Source organism: Cyanistes caeruleus, chromosome 2 (assembly GCF_971803275.1).
Source record: "Cyanistes caeruleus chromosome 2, bCyaCae1.hap1.1, whole genome shotgun sequence".
NCBI classification, from domain to species: Eukaryota; Metazoa; Chordata; class Aves; order Passeriformes; family Paridae; genus Cyanistes; species Cyanistes caeruleus.
The window spans coordinates 19,619,407-19,640,860 of record NC_141702.1 but is presented as its reverse complement, the minus strand read 5'-3'; the positions used below and the strand labels follow the sequence as shown (position 1 = coordinate 19,640,860).

The 21,454-nt window shown below is 35.5% G+C and overlaps 1 long non-coding RNA gene across 1 annotated transcript; it reads right to left on the bottom strand.

Annotated features, from left to right (window-relative positions):
- Positions 1-483: 483 nt before the first annotated feature.
- On the bottom strand, positions 484-20,397 carry LOC147654654 (uncharacterized). Its single transcript, XR_015282803.1, has 2 exons — positions 20,159-20,397; positions 484-1,613 (listed from the first exon to the last, which is right to left on the bottom strand). It is a non-coding gene; the product is annotated as an uncharacterized LOC147654654 (long non-coding RNA).
- Positions 20,398-21,454: the final 1,057 nt, after the last annotated feature.

Sequence of the window (21,454 nt, the reverse complement as noted above, 5' to 3'; positions counted from 1 at the left end):
GAGGCACTTTCATATGAAGTTCCTCTGGGATCTCTGGAATGTTTGGTATCGATCAGCCTTCAGTCATCCATTCAGTGAATCAAAATAAAAATGGGCTGCAGCTGTGGAAACTTGCCCATGTTTGGAAAATATAAGAGAGATTTTTCTGTCCTTCCTATCACGTAACTGTAATGACCTAAAAGGAACCATCACTGCCTCCACAGTATTGGCTTATTTTGATAAGCTGCAATTTTTTGTATGATGTCTTCAGGCAGAAAAGGTGAATCAACTGACTTAATACTGCACTTAGTATCTATTCTGCTATAGAAGGTGGATGGGGAGGTTTGACTCTAGAAATCACACAAGAAGGCATTTATTCATTTAACTGTAGTAACAGAGGGGTAATATCACATCAGGCTCCCCTGATTTTCCCAGTTTCTCTAAAACATATTATATGTCTGAGGTTTTTTATGGCATCAGAAGTTAAATCCACACATTGGGATGAAAGTCTGCAATATTTTATTTTCCTTATTACAACACATGGTTAAAACCTCTGAAATCTGTCAGTAGAAGAAAGCACAAAATAAAAGAAACAGGAATCATTGAAAAAGTGCAGTACATTGGAAGCAGTGCTTTAAAAATCTAACACACAAACCAGTAAGCAGCAGGGACTAGAAAAAATAGCCCTGTGGTAACAGAAGAATTATATAATGACTACCAGGGAGTAAACTCTAAGACATATTTTAAATTTATTAATTTAGATATGTTAACTGGACCTTTAAAAAGTATATATTCATGTACTTCTGCAGAACAGAAATATATTCAATCCTCTGTCTTTATTTTAATGGTTTTATTTAAAAAATATAAAAATGCATTGAAGTCAGTGCAAACAAGAAAGAATTTTAAAGTAATACATTCTACATACAGCTTCAACTGGTTTTGTAGTAGAATTTTTGTTTAATTTCCTCTTTTACTCTGAAGGAAATATCTGATTTATTCTATTCATGTCCTAGCAATTGAGTCCAACCAGAATCTGTAAACAGCAGTGAAATATTCTGTGTATATGTAATTGGATAAGTCTGGCAAACCTCCCTCTTCAAATAATGGTCATATTAAATACTGAGAAAGATAAACTTTCCACTTTCATCTTTCACTTTCAGCAGTTGTAATTGCATAATGTGTAGCCAGCATGAACAGAAAAGGTGCATTGCAGGTATTATTTACCTTTGCTCTTCCCAAGTTCATGTTGGGAGGTTTTGGCTAAAAAAATGTTATGCTTCCATGAATGCCTCTAGAAAAACAAAACAAAACAAAACAAAACAAAACAAAACAAACAAAACAAAAACAACCAAAAAACCCAAACAAAAAAAAATCCACAACAAAAACAAGAACAAAAAACAACAACAACAACAAATAATTTTAGCTGTTAGAAACATTCTTTTAACCTCTTCCTTATTGCCTTCAGTCATAAAATATCCCTAGATAGCAGACCATTCCTCTTACCTGTACTCCTCAAAATCATTGTTTCTCTTATCTTCATGCTCCTTATGGCAGCAATACCATTCACATCTCGATCTTTTGCTTTCCTGGTGATACAGTACATTCTATTTTTTGTGTCTTCCTCTTCTTCTACTCTGTGATTAGGAATGAATATGTAGTAATGCAGATAAAATAAGATCCATATCAAAGTTTCCAGTAAAATGGAGTGTCTTCAAGAAAATAATGGCATGTTGTTCATTGAAAGAACCTGCCAATCTTGTCCCATTTAATTGTTAAAATATTATTTTGATGTTTAAGATCATAATTAATGCAGTGCATTATATTTTATATTTTACATGTTAAAATCTTTCAGTTGCCATATTTTAAACAGAAAGAAGCAGCTCACTCAAATATATTCATAGATATATGAATTTCTGGGATATTCTAGCTGTAACTTTTCTCCTCTGTAGTTAATGAGTGTTTTCTAATTTTACTTGAAATAAAATATGCTAGAATATCATGGCAGATGTGTGGGAAACTTCAGGAAACTTCCAAAGTAAAACCCACAGAAAGCCTTAGTCACTGATTACTTTTTTCCTGGGTTTCAACCATTTTCTCCTGTTGACTCAATGTTTTATATTCACATAAATACCTGAAAAGAAAAGCAGAAGTAACCAGCCTTTGAATGCTGAGGGTACGAAAAAAAATTTACCTGTTCAAAGCAAATTATTAAATATTAAATAAATTAAAAATAAAATAAATAATTATTAAATTATTATCCTTTTTTTCAGGAGCTTACTTGCAGTATTCTTGATAAGATATAATACATTTGGTTCTCCTTTTTCTGTCTTATTCCAACTTCTTAAATCCTTATACAAATGCTACTGTCCAGATGAATAAATGATTAAAAAGGGCTTTGACCTGACATGGCTCAGCAATTCTTATGGTTAAATTGCTATTACATGTATTTTTTGAAGATACGTATTTAATTTTTAATATTTAAATCCTAAGATGAATTCCCAAGACATTATTAATAAGGAGCTGTGCTCAGGTGCTGGTTCATACAAGTAGACAATATATGAAAAGGTTTGGGCTATGCAGAAGTCTAATGGTTTCCATAAATTTTCTTGCTGGTGTTCAGACCTTTCACACTAGGGAAGGGAAAAATGAAGACTGAATAATAAAAGTCCTCCAAAACTGGGTTTTTTAAATCTGAATTGAGGTTAACATACCTGACTGTCGCTTCCACTTTAGATACTACAGGACAAGAGGCTGACATGCAATGAACAGTTAATATGTTTCTTAAACACAAATCTAAAATACAGAATAAGAATTCCTTTGCAAAGTGTTTACAGATCATCCATAGATCTAGATTTGTATGAAAGAAATAAAGTGGCTAAGCTAAGTCCTGGTTCTGTTAATATTAATTACCCAGTGGAAACTACATTAAACCCACAGTCTTGACACTTTGGTACAGTTTAAAATTGGCTAAATGTTATCAGGTGCTTCTTCAAAAAGTTTAAGTAATTTACAGTTGATAAAGCTGAAATTACCTCTCCTTTATATTCAATCTTCTTCTGATCTCCGGATTTCTAGAAAGTCCTTAGGTAGCACATTCATAAAGTATACAACACAAAAACCCACCAAATTAGAAAACCATCTGCACCTAATAGTAGATATGCAACTGTTAACAGCATACAAAATAAATCTGCATATATATCCTTACGTGCTCATAGATATAGAAGTTATTTCCCTCTCCTCAGAAGTTCACTATACAAGGTAATTTCCCAGTGAAAAAAACTGAGGAGTAGATCTTTATCTCTGCACTTCTCTTTCAAGCCCCCCCAAAATTTAAGGCCCAAACATCTTAGCTGTTTGAAATGAGTTGTTTGTCTCTCCATCTTTTTTCTTCCCAAATAAATTAATCCAATTTCCTTGCAAGGGATTAAAAAAAAAAAAAAATGTTTCTACTTAGTGTGGAATCAAATCTACTAGTTGAACACAAATCTCAAAATAGAGAATAAAAATTTCTTTGCAAAGTGTTTACAGATCACCCACAGAGCTAAATTTCAAGGGTTTATTTGCTATATTTAAAAATACCAAGCAGAGTCAGTTCAAAACTTCCCAGGAGCAGGGCTGCATGGAAATCTGCCCAGAGAAGAATAAAGCAAAATAAAATCAGAGCATTCAGGCAGATAGGGAGTCAGGGAGGAGGAGTCAGGGGTCAGTGGGAAGGATCCTGGAATGGATCACTCTAATTTCAGGGGGTTTAGCACAGGAGAGAGGTTGAGAGAAAAAATTTTGAGGCAACTGAAAATGGCCAGTGGAGTCTTTCACAGATCATTGTCAAAAAGTGGGGAGAGTCAGGTTTTTCTGGTAAAGGATGAAAGGAGAAAGTAAAGCCACAACAGGTAGCTTCAGTCAATGTGTGAGACAGGCAAGAGCAAGTCCATCACTGGCCAACCTCTGTATCTGCCTGGTCTTTTCTGCAACAGCACTGCTTTGGAAAAGCTCTGATTTCTTTTCACCCCAAGCTTTGCCTGCTTTCCACTCCTGAATGCAAAAAAAACCCCCAAACCTCTCTGTTAATTGCTTAAATGTGAATGATTTGGAATATTTTAAAAAATTTTTATAAATCAAGAAATCAAATTTCTTCAGGGTCAAGATAGGAGCAATATGGTCATTGTGCTTATAATATCCTCAGCCTTTACTCATTCATCTTCTGTCACTACAAATATGTTACTTAAGTGTTTTGGTAGAAAAGCACACCCAAAAGATGAAATTCCCAGATTACTGCTCTCATGTGGGGTTAACACAAATTAGCTCCAACTATTAATTTTGCAGGAGAAGAGTGAATTTTATGTTACTTATCCACTTACTTGGTATGAGAAATTGGAGAAAGACTTCTTTTCAAACTGCAGAGATCTGTAGATTTGGTAACAGCCTGCTTGGAGGAGCTTTTTCAGTCAGCATTCTAACAGACTCCCTGAGCTTAATCATATACTGTCTACTTTTTCCTTGATTTCATTATGCTTTATATCAGTGAGACAAAGCCTTAGCATATTGCTACACCAAGCACATTCAATGTATATCATCTATCAAATGAAGAAAAATATAATTAATTGAAGTAAGAGAGTTTGGTTGTGTAAGTTTAAAATAGGTATAATGTCTATATAGATATCAGCAATTTTCTCCATGTTTTTTAAGAGATCAAGTTTTCAAAGAAATTAATCTAATATGATGGATGCATTCCATGTTTCAAAAGGTAAATTGGACATTTCTAAAGTAAAAAATGGACAAAGTCCACAGAGAAACACAAAGGGATTGTATCTCTTTGCTTCCAGACCATAATTCGGTAAATCTCTATTGATATTGATTCCTCTGTCACTTTGTGTGACAGCCAAGTGCCTCTTTATATTACTGCCATAAGAAAAAAAAGAGCATGGTAACGTTGTGGTGTCTGTTTACTCAACATGTTCCTCTCTGAGTGAACTACTCAGCAATTAAACATTCCCTTTAATCAGAGTAAGTAAAACAAGTTCTGTTTTTAAATAGATTTCAGTATGAAAAACGTTGTTCTTTTCCCTACAATCCATCTCGAATACAGCAGCAGCCTTTGCAGCTGCCTCTCCTGGTTTCTTTGAGAAAGAGAAGATATTCTGCCACAAATGTATAACTTATTTTAATTAAAATCAAGCCAACTGAGATCAGGACCACCTTTTTCAAAACTGTTAAAATGTTAGAACATGTCAAGGTATTTGTTTACAATAGGGGTTACTTGTTCTGCTGAATAAGAAACCACACTCAAAATTTTACTTTCAGCCTGTTGTGCTTAGAGAAGAAAAATCTAAACTATAAAAATATTTCTGCATAAAATGACTCTTTATTTCCAAAATATGGGTTCAGAGCCTTTGCTTCCTTACCAATATTCCTTGCAAAAGAATAAAAAATTTTTGGTCCATTTATAAAACTTTGAAAAAAAATTATGTTTTCAGATTCTCCTCTTTCTTCTCTTCACTAGTTCAGTTTGGGAATAGTTTAGGTGGTAAGTCCTTGTTTCTTTCCAGTACTTTCTTAACAAAAATCTTTGGAGTTATGTCAGCACGGAACTAAAGTGAGACAGCAGTAAATTAGACCCAGCAGAAATGGATGTTTAGACATCTGAGCTGAAGATCACAGGGAAAGGAACATTGAGCAGACATTGAACTCAGCAAAGAAGGAACAAAATAAAACCTCCTAAGTCAGACCACACGACTGTGGGACTTCACTAATTGCTCATAACAAGTGTACAAAGGAAGCACTTGAAAGGAACTTCTTTGTATCAAATATTCTCACAGTAGCTTATAAAGAAAATGGAGCAGAGGATCACTGACACTATGTCATGAATATTGTCTTTCAAGATCATAAGTTTGATCAGTTCCTTTTTTCTCCCTGTTCTTCCCCGAGATTGTTTTTCTCTTGCACTAAGTGATTTTCTCTTGGCTGAAACTTTTTACAGACTTGATACTTAGGAGGAAAGGGAAATTGCATGTTGTAAAGAGCTAAGAGAATGCATGTCTGTTAATTTTAAGAGGTATTCATAGAAAACTGAACTACCATATCTGGCAAGATGATTTCACACAAGATAAAGAAATCATGTAACAGTCACTTTATTTTAATAGAAAAAAATGTTTTGGTGTGTGATCTTTTGGGGGTTTGCTTTTTTTCTTGTTTTTCCTTAATTTTTGCTCCTCTGGCCCTTGTTCTTTGCTTTCTCAACCTTCCTGGAGAGCAGCTGGAATAGCCACCACAGAGCAGTATGGAATATCTGACATGAAAAATCAATTGTATTCTCTAGCATTCCACGCCACTTATAAGGAGAAGAAAGAAAGAAAGAAAGAAAAAGGAAGAAGGAAGGAAGGAAGGAAGGAAGGAAGGAAGGAAGGAAGGAAGGAAGGAAGGAAGGAAGGAAGGAAGGAAGGAAGGAAGGAAGGAAGGAAGGAAGGAAGGAAGGAAGGAAGGAAGGAAGGAAGGAAGGAAGGAAGGAAGGAAGGAAGGAAGGAAGGAAGGAAGGAAGGAAGGAAGGAAGGAAGGAAGGAAGGAAGGAAGGAAGGAAGGAAGGAAGGAAGGAAGGAAGGAAGGAAGGAAGGAAGGAAGGAAGGAAGGAAGGAAGGAAGGAAGGAAGGAAGGAAGGAAGGAAGGAAGGAAGGAAGGAAGGAAGGAAGGAAGGAAGGAAGGAAGGAAGGAAGGAAGGAAGGAAGGAAGGAAGGAAGGAAGAAAGAAAGAAAGAAAGAAAGAAAGAAAGAAAGAAAGAAAGAAAGAAAGAAAGAAAGAAAGAAAGAAAGAAAGAAAGAAAGAAAGAAAGAAAGAAGGTATGTTCATTTTCTTCTGCACTTCCTGTGTGTTTCTCCTTCTGGCAGGTGATCTGAACAACTCTGAGCTGTACTGACGCTATGAATTAGCTCTCAGTTGACAGTAATGGACACTTACAACTATGTATTTTTTGTAACTTAGCCATGTAAATTTAGCTTTACAATAAATTGCACTAAAGATGTTTATGAAGTTCTTGATATAAGAAAAAAAAACCTGAAAGGGGTTCTTTGTTCATAGACTTGATTCGTATTATGTTGACAAAGCAGATCTTAGCAAAACTCTCTCTGCTAGTATCTACAACGCAGTAGGCAAAGATATAAATTGGGGTTCAGGCCAGGTCCCAGACCCTATGACCAAGCAATTATGATCAAAACACATAGCACTGTGGAGAAAGAGATTTTTATCACTCACCCAGCAATTCAGTTGTAATCTCACATCAAATTTGGAGCAACATGTCTTTCTGACTCTAAATTAATCTTACTGATAATAGTGTTGTCAAGACATAAGAAAGAATTTGACCAAAAGTCATACAAGAAAAGAAAAAGTGAAAATAATTAGCAGATCAAGGCTATGATGAAAAACAATGTTCTGACACATAAAATTCTAAGACACTGAGTTAAAAAAAAAAAAAGGCATCAAACCCACAGAGAATCTGCAGGGGCTGCAGTTCTGCAATATCATGGCACAGCCTTTTCTGAAGAGATGCAGAGGGTGATTCTTCCTTATGTGATTGACAGCTCTCTGGACAGCAAATCCTCATCTATCATCTTACCAGCAGTGGTCAGTATATTAATGCTCAGCCTTGCAGCTCCTTAGCCATAGCTGCCTTTGTCTGTTGGCTGACACTCAGTTGCTTTGTTGTGTATATATTCTTGTGCAGTGTCTCTGCTTATGACAAAAGATGCCAAAGCATAAGTAATCAGAAGGGAAGAGTTATAGCTGGATTTACAATGAAGATGCTTCAATGGCCCTTAATATGCAAAACAATTCTCTTATAGCTTCACTGGGCAGCTCTATTAGTACCAGCCCAATGACTATGTCATAGTTTTACTTTAAAAATGTGATTAAATTAATTCCACAATGTGATAAATTCATTAATATATTGTGAGAACTTAGTGAAAGGTCCCAAATCTTTGCCAATTAGAAAAACTTCAGCAACACTGCTGCTAATATTATCTGTTGAATTTTGGCAGTAGATAAGGTTCAGTTTTTCCAACAAATGGCCAAAGTGCTAGGAAAACATTTATGATCACAGTGACAGCATTGTGTTGATGGTGTCCTACTAAAGCACTTTCCTGTTTGCAGTGTCAGGTTTTCTCAGACCATTTGGTGCTGATTGCTAGTCAGATCATCACTTAATGAGCAGCACAGTATCCTTAACTGCCTGGTGCTTGCAGAACAGATAGTAAATTCTCATTAAAATGCTAAATGCCATGTCATTCACCACGGCAGTCACACACACAAAAAAAAAAAATCGAAAAACAAACTTGTTATTGCATCTTTCAAATACAAAATCATAGTAAATGAAGGGTCTCAAAGAGGCACTATAGAATGCTCCAGAAAAGTAGTTTTGCTTTGTCAAAGATGGATTTTGGGATGGGTTTAATGGAAATGGCAGATCCATCAGTTCACTCTTATATATATGGACTTCGAAAGGTGGAGTGAAATACTTAAATTAAATGTAAATTTATAAATTAAATAGAAAATTCTTGGCACACAGTTAAAGGACACACAACACAAGTTTCCTGTCCTGGAAGATGAGCAATGCACAGGGAGAAGAATCAAGATAGAAATGAATATATGAGGGGGTAGAAGGAGGAGGGGAGGGACATTCACATATTTTTCCCCTTTTTCAACCGTTTTCCCTTTTTCAATTGGTAATGAATCTCTGCTTTTCTGGAGATGGCTAAACACATGCCTGCCAATGGGAAGCAGTGAATGACTTCCTTCTTTTGCCTCACTAATGAACGTGGATTTTGCTTTGCTTATTAAATTGTCTTTATCTCACCCCACGTGTATTCTCAGTATGGCTCTTCTGATTCTCCCCCCTGTCCTGCCACAGAGTGAGTGAGTGAGTGAGTGAGTGAGTGAGTGAGTGAGTGCCTGACTGACTGACTGACTGACTGACTGACTGACTCTGTGTCAGGCTGAGTTCCCAGCTGGGGTTAAACCATGAAAGTCCTTAAAACTCCACTGGCATTAGTGAAGATAGTCAAATATTATTAGGGGGCAAGACAAATTCCCAGCACAAATATTCAACAGTTTATGCAGTTATCCATCTTCCATCTCTGATGGAATAACAACTGCAGTCCAGTGGGCAGCATACTGCAGAAACTGTATCATCTACTCTGCTGAAGACTTTTGAGACCATGAAACAGATGTTACAGTGCAAGGCTAAGTACTGCTGACTTTTTTTCCAAAATAAACAAATCTGGAGGTTGATCACAAGTGATTGCAGCTTTTCACTCTTCCATGTTAAATGAAAGCTCACAGTAGCTGAGGGATGCACACATCACCCACTTCCTCAAACTGAAATCTGCTCTGTCACAGTATGATAATAATTGGGAGATATAATTTCTGCCAGTAGATCTTTGCTGCCATAGATCTCTGCAACCTTTTGAAACTGAAGGTGATCCACAGAAAGTTGGTTTTAAAACATGATTCATGTGTTTTTTAAAGCTGTGAAGATTCAAGGGATATGAATAGAAGAAAAGCAAGATCTGTGAGTGTCAGTCAGTGGAACTTTGGCCCCTTGACTGTACTATGACTACTTGTCATAGGTTTAGAAATTCAGCTATCCAGGTGAATTTACAGATTGTTCAATTACATCACAGAGACAGTGCCAGGTCTGTTGGTTTCTCACATGCTCATCAGCAAGGCTCCACAGTTCCTCTGGTATGACTGTTGTGTGGAAAGCTCTCTCTTACATTTAGGCATGGTGCTATGCAGCCCTATGTCCTTTACTGTAGGTGGTGTCATGTCTGACCTACAGAGACTCTAAGGTGACCTAAAAGACACAGACTGAGTGGTCCCTGCTGGAAAAGGTCCTTCTGGTGCTGGCTGCACCCCTCATTGCTGGCTGCCTTGTCTGCACAATTATGCAACTAAACCTGCCCCTGAGTGTGATGCAGTGATCCTGGGCATGTCTCTCCCAGCCACAGGCACTGGCCTATAGAAATCACTATAGAAATCACTATAGAAATCTCTGAAATCTACAAACTCTGCCAGTCTGGCAGCATCCCCTCTCACTACCTCTCTTGATGAAAAAACCTGGTGTAGCTTTTGAGCCATTAAATCAGCATGTCTGGAATTAAAAGGACATCTGACTTCAAACAAATGTTAATGTGCACGGTGTGGTTGTCACCATTTTTTCCATGATTGTAATACATGAACAAATGAACAGGTTCACGTTAAGCCTTCCAGCCAGCTCCATGTGACCTATTTTTCTGCCCTTAATGATGTTAAAATGTGTAGCATGATATGATCCCAAGCAGTTCTGAGGCAGTGCTCCTCTGGGGCTGAGCTACTCTGGTCCAAGCATCTGATGCTTATCTCAGAAAAATGATTGCTCAGAGCTATTTTCTTATTTTAAAATGTGTGAACAGCTGAGAGGTCAGCCAATGAATTGTTAACCAGATATGCTAAAAGCAAATCTTCAGCTGTGTGGCATTAGCTCTACAGCATGGGACACTGCAGCTGAGGCTGTGCCAGAGAATGTGAACTGGTACTGACAAAGCCAATGAGCAGAGCTGGCTGAGCTTGTGCAGCGCAGAGCACAGCGAGGCAAGGCAGGGGACTCCCTCTCATGCATGTGGCTATTTTGATGGCAGTACCAGTCATATATCCACCAAATTATCCATAAAGGAGAATCCTCATATGATTAACTAGTGGAAGACTGGCAATAGCTTTTTCTGCATTTGCCATAGAGATGAGTTTTGACAGTTATGAAATTGAGCACCTTTCTTTTCCTGTGATTAGAATATGCAATAGAAAGACTGATGTAAAATAATGCAGTGAGGCTTGCTTCTTTTAAATCTGTGAGGAGGGCACTTGTAGCTATTGGCTGGGGAGATTGAAATCCTTTGGTTAAAAACTTGAAATATTTCAGTTTTCCATGAGGATTTTCTCAGGAAAGATGAAATCTCCTATGCTCTTGTATTTAGAGAGAAGTAGAGTATTTAGAAACTGCTGCAATATTTTTTAATCACATTTCTGTTATTAACTTAAATATGTTCAATATGTTAAATATGGCAGTTCAATGTTCTGCTCAAAAATAATTTATGGGAAATTGACATAAATTTATAATTCCAGAAAAATATTTTCATAGAAGAGCAAATTATTTTTGGATCATTCCAGAACAATATTTTCAATAATCTTTGGATTTCCAGCCATTAGTCTTTCACAGATTTTCTGTTCAATGAAGGAAATAGTGTAGCTGTTCTGTTAAGACAAAAAAAAAATCAGATTCTTATCCAATGATGTCCATTATTTCCTGGCCCAAGAACAGCAATATCGATTAAATAAGTTTCATACCACATTATACTTTTGTTTTCTTTCTCAGCCTAAGTTTTTACCTTTTAATCTTCTGAGGTAACAGAATGAGACCCTTAGGCAGCACATTGCACACAAGGCTTGGTTCAAGTCTAATCCAAGATGATAATCCTCAACAGTAAATGTTTAGGATTTTCTTGGTAGCTTGCATTAAACCTACAGTTTCTGGCTCAATTCTTGGAACAATGTTTGAAGATTCAAACATTCCCAGCTGCCAGTTTTTGCATAGCTTTGTCCAGCTCTTCTAAACCTACTTTCTGCTCTATGGAAGATCAATATTAGATTAAATATAAAAGCCTGCTTAGGAGGATTGCTTGAGTTGTTTTGGGGTTTTTTTTTGACACATATTTATAATGTACTTAAAAACCAAAAAAACAGCCTTGTTGAGGTTAAATATTATTGCTATTGCAGAAGTCATTCTATTTACAGCACAGAAAACTCACATATATTTCAGAAGAGACTTAAATGCTACCCCAAAGTAGATATTATGGGCTTAGTCTCAGTGCTAGCATGTTCCTGAGTATCCATCTAAAACTATATCAATATGATCTTTTGTGAATTTGAATTGCTTGTTACATCATATAATTGAAAATAACTGACAGTGCAAAGTCATTTTTTGTTCTCTCTGACTTTGGTTTTGTTTAAATAAATTTTGAAGAGAGGGAAGACACCATGTAGAATAAATCCAAAAATTTATCAAAGTAAATGTCTTTCAGAGGAAGAGCTGGTAACTGAATTCCCAGCTCAGTGTCACAATAAAACTGGATTTATCATTTGGAGATGATAATACTTGTAAATTTTAATAATCTCAATGAAGAGGACAGGTTACCTGACCATGCATATGTCCAAATAATCTAATTTCAATTAGAAGGAAAGGTTGCCTGAGCATGCATGTGTTCAAATGATCATCTAGTCTTGAAGTGACAAGGAGAGGATTGCCAGCACATACCAGAATAATGTACCAGGTTAAAAAAAAAAATGAGCAGCACAGTATCCTTAGTATCCTTATAATTCTAGGGAGAGTTATACTGCATATTCTGATTAAACATTTCATGTGTTTCTGTTTCAAGAATAAAGATATAATAAAATAAGCTGATCAACTATATATTGTTATTTTTTATACAACTAAAATACTACATAAGCTTGATATTTTTTGTCTCGCTTTAGGTTTTTTTTTTGGCTGTTTTTATAAAAAGACGGTTAGAAATTCTTAGTATTCTCATACCATTACATCAGTTTCCCAAGAGAAAATAATTAGGAAGCAAAAATGCTGTAAATATCAAACCAGAATTTCATACTATTTTAACATATATATTACTCAAGAGATAAAAATAAATGATATTTACAGGAAAGTGAAGATAAATTCTAATATGGGTAAAAACATAATTTCATGTAGACAGTGTTTTCCAGTAATTATTCTTGAAATTTGCAATAATATATGAGGAACTATAGATGTGATATAAAGTTTCCACAGGCATTATAGGAGATGTAATGCACCAACTGCCAACCACAGCCCTTATTTATAACTTGTTGAAAGAATAAATTACTCTTTTACTCTGACAAAGAGTTGTGCTCTCATTGCACATTGTTTATATAGATGTAGCGTGGTGCAGACTATAAATTAGAAGATAAATTCTAAACTTCTAGGGAATTAATTCTGGAGTAACTTCCAAGTATGAGAAAAGGAGGAACCAACCTGCATTTATTAAAATTGATGACATAAAATTTATGGTTGGGATTAGGTGATCAGCTAAGGTGGAAACTGACCTAGGAAACCTCCTCTCTTCTCTGTTCCAAACGAACTTTTATTCCATGCCTAATATATTGTTTGCTGATAGCCAGGCTGAAATACTCAAGAAGAAAAATGCAAGCAGGAAAAATAACACCACGGTATCTGGCTTTGCATGCCTAAGAGTAAGAGAGGAATAGCCAGTCCCTGGCCCATAAAAAAAAACCAGCTTGTTTCTACTGTCTATGAAGGCTTTTTAAAGAAACAGCCCATAATTATCTGACTAATATATTTACCTGGTTTTGGTGCATCAAACATAAGGCACTGCTAGATAAATATATATAGATCACACATACTAAGTACAAAAATACATTGTTTGAAATCTATTTGAACAACTTGTATATTTAATGTCAATAAAATTGACTTTGCAGTCATACTGATGTTGAAACATCTTTTCCCGTTTGCCTTATATGTTTATAATAAGACATATACAGCTGCTCTATATTGTTGGAAAAAAAGGAAAATATGTATCAGAAATGTGTGGATTCACATTAGATTCTGCTGTACTCACAATAGATTCTGCTATTATTTTGTTATTTCTGGAGCTTCAAAAGTAAAAAGTGCCTCATTGTGCCAGACTTTCAAACTCAAGATTTATTAATGACCCACATTTTTGAATTTGCCCAGGTGATCAGGTTTTGAGTCATCAGGATTGAGTGGTCACACCCTAAGTTGCTGAATACCATCTATTAGCTAGTCATGTTTCAGAGAACCTGCTCCCTCTGGGGCTTTCATGGTCTTTGGGGTAAGTGCTGGGTGCATTTACATGTGCAGCAGTATTATAAATAGTGCATTTAATGTTGTTGTCATTGTAGTAAATGTTCATGAATGGGAACACTTTCTGCTCCCACATTTTTATGGAAAATTATATTGCCTTGAACAAGATCTTTCCCTCCTCCCCACTGACTGCTTGCCCAGTTGTATTTTCATATGTGTATGTTTGTGTTGTCTCTATAAGAAAAATGGAGCTGGTCTTGAGAGAGGAAAAAGGTTCTCTAAACCATAAAAGGGATTTGGCATATAAATATAAATATAAATATAAACTTTTGTGTTTAAAAATATACATTGGTTGAAAATGTTAATCTTCATTAATTCTTCTTGTTTGTTTGCTAAATGAAAGTTGTCTCCATCATCTTATAACAGTTTCCTTGCTCTCCACTAAAACATGACAATTTAGAAATCATAGCAGCCCCTCTAATTTTAGGGGAGAAGATATCTATTATTAGAAATGCATCTAAAAACCTATTGAAGCTTTTAGGGACAGTTATCTTGTTAAATTGCATCTTAGCATTTGCTAAACTTTACTGTCTCTAATAATATCAGACTTTTCCAAAATTTATTTTTGCATGTAAGAGTGTGCAAGTTTCTGTGAAATGTGGGAAGCATTTGCAGAAATTATTGAGAGTAATGCAATCCCCCAAAAATCTTCCACACATTTTATTTTTTCATGTGCTTTTAACAGAGAAAATTCAGAATTAGGTGTGAATCCCTAAAGCAGTAAAAAAAGTCATGATATATGTCCAATTTCCTTGGCTTAGATTAAGATAAAAATTTTAATAATTTGTAAAAAGGCCAAAAGTTATGTTGGACCAATAAGTATTCAGGTAACAGTGTCATCAGCATCAATAATAAAAGGTGAAATTGCCAGGTGTTTAAAACCAGGAAATAACTCTTTGAAACTCAAAACATTTTCAGTATAAAAATTAAGCTAGACTCTGTTTTTAATAACTCAGCCCTGATTTATGCTACCTATTTGTGCATCAGTGTAACTTTTTTATCCTAAGTAGACTCAAATCTGTATCTATGAAGAAATGATGTAAAGTTATTGGTATTGGAGCACATGACTGCTGTGTACCATAGCAACACCTCTTTTTTCATGCTCTGTGTACTGAAGGTCAATATTGGATATGTCATTACCTCACACACTATTTGGAATAGGTCTGCTTAGTTGTGAAACAGAATGACTGAAATACCACTCCTCTGCATAGTAACTGATTTTCACAGTCTGTTCTTCAAGATTAATTCAAAATTACTGACAGCGATCATTTATGCATGAACAGTTTAGGCAAACTGCACTATGCAGCTGACTGCTTAGCTGGTATACACTGTAAATCAAAGGTGTATTTGACAATACATGAAAGATTGTTTTGGAAACTAATTACAAATTAACAAATCATAAATATGGATATGCACAGTGCTGTGAAAAATGTCTTTGTTTATATTTGGGCTAGAAAGATTCCCCATCCTTACTGAATTTTTAAAAATTCTTATTATATACTGTCTTCAGTGGTAGGTTTGGGTCTTCCAATTTAACTTCTTCAATTAAATAAACCAAACAACACCTCACATTCTGTGAAAGTGCCTCTTCCAATTTCATTTGGCAGATATTATCCCTTGTATTTGTGTAGTAAGATAACTTTCTTGAATCATTTAATACCACACTCTCTCTTTTAGCTGCTTTACTCAATCATGATTCAGAACGAATAACTGAGTGCCTTATCAAAAGTACTTCCCTATTAGAATTTATTCTCTTCCCAGCAACTCGGATCAAATATTAATTCTTCTGGAGACTGAAAATCCACTCAGTGCATTTAAAAGCATAGAAGCTTTAGATTTTTAGATAGCTGGAGATCAAACAGAGTTTAAAGATAGCACAACTAAATATTTTAAAATTTTGAATTTGAATTCAAATTCATCAGATGTTTTTCCTCAGACATGTGTTTGGGGTTTTTTGGGGTTTTTTCTTCCCAAATGAATGCTGGTAGGTTTTATTTAATATAAATGCTCCCTGCTTTTGCTACTTTCATTGCTTCAGCCCTAAAAATTTTTAAAGCATCTCTATGCAATGCTCAGCATATTTCTTGAACTGCAGAGATTTTAATTGTGTCTTTTCTATCTGCCAAGAATGATTCAGCTGAAGTATATTTCTTGGTTACTAGATGGTATCAGTGCATGCAACCTTAAGTTGACAGGATTAATTTTGTCTGAATTTTCTGTCTCAAACTGTGTAACAGGCACAGTGAACAGTTGAGAATTTAAGGCCCCTGAGTCAATAATATAGATGGCAAGTGGCATGTCCTAATTGGGTTTTATCTCAGACTAATATAAATATTTAAGGTAGGCGAGTAAACTGTTTCTGGGGCTTTTTATCTGTTTATATAAGCAATAGGAGGGGACTAATTGACAAACTGAGAATAGGCACCTCAGTGGCATTTTCCCTGTAGAACTTTTCCCAGCATTTTAGGACAAATATGCATTTTCATTATTCCCCACGCATTTTCTTAATTGGTGAATTTTTCATCTGGACAGAATTTCTGAAGGAAGAAACAGCACTTTCCTCACATTTTTTTTCTTCAAATAATTTTAGGGAGTTTTTTTAACTCTGCTCTTTTTCAGTTCCTTAAGTATAAAAATTGCATTTCATGATCAGTTTCTTCCTTAAGCTTTATGAGCTTTATTAGTGAGACACAAATTCTCACAGTATGGAAAATTCAGGGAAAAAATAAATTCCTAAAGTAAAAGCATGTAAGAAAGCAATTATTCTTCATGGGCATTCTTCATCAGCCATGTATAAAAAGGCAATACTACTCTGGTAAGAAAGTCTTGGTGTCACTATCCACAAATGAACATTTTGATCAAAGGACTAAGAATGACAGCTTTTATGGAGCTGATAATTAATTATGTATGATATGAATATGGAAGGAGGATCACATAAAAGAGTAAAAGTATTGTCAAATGGAGGCCATAACTTAACAGAACAATTCAAGAAAAATTATATTGCAGTACTTTCACAGCCATATCTTTGAACCTAAAAACCTATGACTAAAATAAAACTAGTGACACTTCCATGACACTTCAATTAGACTAACAATCTATTTGCTGTTACATTCACGCTATCAGAAACACTAGTAGCCATTAAAGATTTTACAGCAAAGTTTTAGCCAATATAAAATGGTGAGGAAAAGAATTAATTTTCTCATAAAAAGCATAAAAATTATTTCTATTAGGACAGAAGGAAAGATTCTCAGTAATCATATGAAATCACTATGTTTTTATTCTGAACACAATTTAAATGCCACCAAGAACCTATCTGACTTGACTGAAGCCTAAATCAACTTCAAGAAGTAAGCTGTGAACTCCAAATGTAATGATAATTTCTTCTGTTCCTCATTATTGGTTTTGCATGAAAAGGTGTGGATACTTCACAGTTAAAATATATGCCTTGTCATTACCTCATTTTATCTCTGAAGGTCAGTAGTGGATTCATGCACCCAAATAGGTGACACGTCTATTGGGTGTCATTTGAACCCCTACAGGGGTCATTTGGTCCCTATACAGAGGATGATTTAGACATCTTAGTGGGAATCAGAGCAGTCCCATTGTTGAGCAGCAAGCAGAAAGGCAGAAAAGCAGAAAAGTATCTACAGATAACCAAAAGGCTGATGCACACTTGATATTTATGTTAATCACTTCAGGCTAGCATAAGACATTTCCACTGCTTTTGTATGACCCAGAAAAAAGGCTTTTTTAAGAAGGTTGGCTTCAGTATTAGGAATCACAGGATTAAGATTACAAAACTAGAGATTTTAAAGATAAGGATTAAATTTTAGTCATAAGGTTTTAATGGTCTAGATTCCACCACAAAGCATGACAAAATTGACTTTACAAGTACTAAGTGCCATTTATTGCCAGGGTCATTAGAAGCTAATCAATTCATGATAAGAAAGGAAGACAGATATTCAAAAGAGAATTAGAGAAAAGATCAAGGAAAACCTTTGTTTGGTGATGACCCTGTGACAAAGACTAAAAAGATTTTTCAGATGGGGAAAATTATTTAGAGTTCAGAATTGTCTACAGATTTGAGTTGAGACTGGAAGAACTGACAGATTATGATAGCTCTGATATTTTATGGGCTACCAGAACAGTATTGTGACTGAGATCAGGAATAGGATTTAATCAAACAGGAACCAACAAGAATAAATGCAGTATTACAAGGGTTGTGTCTTCCTGAGAAAATAAAATAAAATATAAAATATATTATATTAATATCTTCACTGGGAGATACAAAGATGGATTGATAAAAAGAGCTGACAACTTCTTAAATTTTGCTCCAGAGAAATAATGGTCTGAAGTAAACACTGACCTAAATGTCAATTGACTGCTTTTCCTGAATTTTTAAGAAAGCAAAACTTGGAGCACAGATGACAGAATTAATGAGAGTGTAATTCGAGGCATATGGTCTTTTTATTTCTTTTCAGCCTTACATGACTTCAGGTGAGACACAGCTTTTCATTTAGTATGTCACGATATTGTCAGATATCATACTCAGGCTACCATTGTAATTTTGATGATGGAGATGAAGAGGAATTAAACATAGAAATCAGTTCTTTAAAAGGCATGGTTTATCCAGACATCTTTTTAGTTTTACTGATACCAGTATTACCATTACCATTTACAGTTTTGTCTGAAAGAATTAGAGATGTTCATGGGATTATCTGAGGGGGGCAAGAGAAGTCCAGTATAGGGTATATCATATACATTGCATGACCGAGGCAGGAGTGTTACATTAAATCCAATTGAAAGCTCATTTAGTGCTGCATACAATAGCATTGTCCACAAAAATCCCTTAGAGTGATACAATGTGGTGTACAATGTTATAGTGCTAACATAAATTTTGTGATATCACTGTGGAATTTAAAATGAGTTTGAGATCAAAAGGAGATGCTCCATTAAGCTGAAGTTCGAAATGTTATGAGTAATGTGAATAGGTCCGAGATGCAGGTTATCATCTTTGTATCCATTCAAAATTCACAGTAAAACCATAACTGCTGGTGTAGCACTTGTACCTCACATCAATAATGATTGCCTGAATAGTGAGCTAAAATGAAGTAATTAAACAGGAGGAGCATTGATTTTGTTTAAAGATTAGGCCAAATACTTTGAGTAGGATTCCTGTCTTTTGATGCCCCCCTAGAGATGATTATTTCAGAGGTAATTACCCAATCCTTTTTCATAGTGAGGGGAGAGAAATAAGCACTTATAGATTAGAATTAATCTGATTTTTGAACAAGCTAATTCATGTCCTACCCATATTTACAAACTGACTGCAAACAACTGACCTAGGGGGTCAGATATAAACCTGGCTTAAGTGTTCAGGGCAGCTTACAAGTGCTCCAGACATCTGGACACTTCTAGAGCAAAAAAAGGAAAAATAGTTCAGGCTTATAGGGACATCAATATAACATTGGATTTCAAGCATTTTCTAGTAAGCATAATATGGAATATGAATAAACAGTGTACTAAAGGGTGGACAACTGAGGTTGCTGGAGCTCATTCAATGGCTCTGCAAATAGTTAAACTAGAATCTGGCTTGATATAATACAGGCTTAAAAATATGATCTCACCAGCCTTAGGATTTAGAGAAAGTAAAAATTTGATGAAATAAATTGCAGGGAAAAGTAAAATATTTTCCTCTGCTAAACCACAAGAAATTCACATTACCAAAGGCAGATAACAGAAAGTGTTTCTGTGTTCTATGGGAACATTATTGCTAAGACTGGAATCAGACTCCTTTTGCTAATTCTGTGAAATTGGATCTCATCTTCACAAATAAGAGATTCATGGAATTACATAGATGTGAAAGGACTTTTTCCCTTTATTTCTCATTTTTGTTGCTATCAGTTTGTTCACAGAACACAGCATTAAATTTAATATAAACATAGTGTTGTAGTAAAGACTAAAATTCAAAAACTTCCTTTCGTTAGGAGATAAACCAAATTCCAACATTACCACAAACTTCTGCTGACTCAATACAGATCTGAATTTCATTTTCTCTTCCATAACTCTCCATTACTTAGTACTATTCTCTGCCTATTTGGTAATAATTATTCAGGAAGAGTCATTTGTTTCTAGAAAATTATGTGGTGTAAGGTAAGTAGACAAACAGGTAAAGGTAAGAGAATAGGTAACAGGTGAATTGAGATGTAATGTGTCATGGGGTGACTTTACCTTTAAGATAGCTTTGGGAGCTAAGAAAGCTGAAGCTGCTGTGGGCTGATGGGAATTTTTTCTCCTGACCAATTATCAGTCATTTCTAAGAACTGACAGCAGTTTTGACCATTGAGAAGTGAGATCAACTTGTGAACACCGCCTTAAGATGTAAAGCCAGAGTTCTCTTGTTCTCTTTGGTCTCTGGCTTCTGAAGAGGTAACAGGCTCTGTCTTGGCCTCCTCCCCCCGCTCCAGGCCGGACAAGGCCGCAGAGGGTGGGAGAGAAACGGAGCCGGCCGGCCTGGCTTGGTTTGCAGTTTCTGCTGCTGAACTGAAACCTGACACCATGAACATCTGCAGCTTTCCAAGACTTTCATTCTTTTACTACCTTGATGAGACTTACAGATTGCTCCTTTTTCCCAGAGAGACAGAGAGAGAGACAGAGACAATCAACATGAAGAAGACATCATAAAACCATCAAAGACAGTGAAGAAAAGAGTTAAGTTTTAGATGGGGAAGAGAGAACAAGGAGATGCTTTATAAGTTGAAATATTTTTCTGTTAAAGCTATGGAGATGGACAATAATGTTCTGAAAAAAATCTCCTTTAATTCATGACAGAGTATATTGGGAGGAATGGAGTGTTCAAAGTGTGGATTTTGAGCAAAAAGTAGAGTAATTGTGATACAGTGAGGTGCTGGAACAGAGTGGAGCAAAGATTTGAGTCCTTGAGGGCAATGAGAAAACTGTTTTCCAGTGAAGCTGACAGAGACAGATGAAGAGGACTTTTGCCTTTGAATAACTTATCCTTAAAAAATTATATCCCTAGACTCATTTGACCCATACACACCTCAGAGTGATGTGAAATGAGAGGAGAAAATCTGATGACAGATTTCCGGGCAGCTGGCATCAGAGAAATAGAAAACTATAACAGAAATAGTTTTCTCGTGAGAAACTCCATAGATTAGCAGAAGAAGGCTTCTGTTTCACTACAAAGACTGATGAAAAGACTCTAACAGGAATTGGGACTGTTTTAAACACCAAAATTCCAAAGTTTTTTGTCTCTATGTGGTCATGTGAACAAGGGAATGGTGGGTAGTAGGGGATAAAAGGGTTTTCTGGAGGTTTATTCTGGTGTTCTTATTCTTGTAATTTTGTTAATAAACTTTCTTTATTCCTTTTAAGTTTTAAGCCTGTTTTGCTCTTGTTCTAATCCATATCTCACAGCAAGAAATAAGTAAGTTTTCTAGTAATTTTTTAGTTACTGCTTTAAAACCATGACATAATGTTAAACCTTTAATATTTGTGCTTTCAATA